Source organism: Corvus brachyrhynchos, unplaced genomic scaffold, assembly GCF_000691975.1.
Source record: "Corvus brachyrhynchos isolate BGI_N302 unplaced genomic scaffold, ASM69197v1 scaffold175, whole genome shotgun sequence".
Lineage (NCBI taxonomy): Eukaryota > Metazoa > Chordata > Aves > Passeriformes > Corvidae > Corvus > Corvus brachyrhynchos.
In genome coordinates, this window is record NW_008238448.1 from 1,058,764 (window position 1) to 1,060,966 (window position 2,203).

The following is a 2,203-nucleotide window of genomic DNA, read 5'->3' on the forward strand; positions in this document are numbered from 1 at the left end:
AAGTTCTTGCTAGATGAAAAATCCCAGTGATAGAGGATACCTAGTGCTGAAAGCAATAATCATCTTTCCATACAGGTGACCTAGGTTCTGTCCAAGTATCTATGTTTGGGCTTTTTGTGCTGCTCTTTTATTACAGCAACTTCTATATATCCTCCCAACACCAGTGTTTCTGTGGCCAAATTTAGCATGAAACACACAAGCAGAGGCAATCTCTACTTTTTAACAGTTCACAAACTGAAACTAAATATACAAGAATGCATTGTTGCATGCTACTCTCCCCACAAAAAAGCGAGAAAATTTTCCTACCAAACAATATTGATACTTGAGTTGAAAAATATGCTGATAAAATCCTGAAGAAGCAATCTGCCTCTGGAATAAGAATGTCTGCATAGGGTGTTAAACATGTGTAACAGAAGGAAGATGTCACACCTACCTGCTAAACCTCCTGATGTTGACTAATCTTAAGTTCTGACCCCATAATGTGGTCCCTGAAGATGGATTACTGTATAAAACACTGTTCTTTCCTGCAGGACTGAGCAAGCATGAAGCTTACATTTTTCACCTTAAAGCAAACAAGAAGTGTGCAGTCAAATTGCAGGGTGAACATGCATCTCCTGGGCTCTGGTTCAAACAGGATTTCTAAAGACCACTTTTCACTTCCACTTCGGTTAAGAATCTCATTCAGGTTTCATTTTCTTTATAGGTTTGCTGCAATCTATGACTTTCAGACTTTGATATCCCAAACCCATCCATGACTCATGTCAGCTGATCCGTACGCAACAGGCAGGGCACAGGGAGAGCAATTCCTCTCTGCAACGTGTGCAGGTGGACTCGCAGTGTGCTGAGTGCAGCACTGATCAAAGGCAGCATGGTGGGGCTGGGGAGCTTCCCTGAAATGTCAGCTGTGCTCCCAGTACCACAGCCAGCATCCAGAGAAGGCCGGAAGACCAGAAGAATGTGAGGAGGAGGAGGGTAGGACAGGGTCTCAACTTCAGTGTGGAGTTGTTTGATTGAGGACTGGAGGATTTCGCTTGTGTATTCTTGCCTCGAAAAGTCTCACAAAGGAGGTTACATCACAACATCTGATGTATAATCTTTACAGGAATAACCAAGAGTTTTACTCTTTCATTATCTCGTCTAAGAGACGGCATCTGCCTAGACAAGAAGGAATCATCTTAGGACATCCTACACAGTCATTACATGGATAAATTTAGGTGAGGTAAGGAACTTAGACACTCTGAGATCACAGGAATTTTCCCACTAGCTAAAGGTGATGATTCATCAGGAAATGTTAATGTAGGGTCACAGGTAGAAAAGTAATAGGCCAGAAGCACAAATAAGTTGGATTTATCTTAAACTTAGCTTCCAGTATTTTCCAGCAGGAAAAGTGCACAGTTGATTTGGGCACGTACGGTGGGATTTCAATACGCTGAGAGAGGAGAGAGAACTGTGCTTCAGTCAGGATCATGTAAGGAAGGAGATAGGTCTTGTAGGATTGTGCTGCTTCAGCTTTCTTGCTCATGCTCTGTGCTATATGCTACTAGCACTTGATAGATTCTCGCACGGTAGCAAAGCACCTTGAACCAAAAGGTGTTGTCATGACCAAGGGATTAATGTTAGAGTCTCCAGGTCTGGACGGATTGTCTAAATTGACCCAGAATGGCTGCATGCTTCCCACTTTTTCATCTGCCTATACAGGGAGGATTTTCTATGCCAAAAAATGACCAGTCTCCTAGACATAAAAATAAAATAAAATGGAAAAAAAAAAAAAAAAGGACACGTGATAGGTCTGGTTCTGTGCAAATTATTGCCAAACACGAGGTGGATGGGCCTCTCCCTGTAACATTAAGCCTCTCAGCACCCATGTTACCCTACCTTATTCACATGAAGAAAAACTTTCAATCTTTTTACTTCCATATTTATAAGACCATCAGCATGGAATACAACTTGAATGCAGCAGGGTGATGACAGGTAATCACATACAACCTGTAAAGCATAAGCCACATATTACTAAAGCCACGCTCCCTCACCTCCCCAGTCCCCAGTTCCCAGTGCCCAGTCCCCAGTCCCCAGTGCCCAGTTCCCAGTGCCCAGTGCCCAGTCCCCAGTGCCCAGTCCCCAGTCCCCAGTCCCCAGTGCCCAGTGCCCAGTGCCCAGTCCCCAGTGCCCCGTTCCCAGTCCCCAGTCCCCAGTCCCCAGTGCC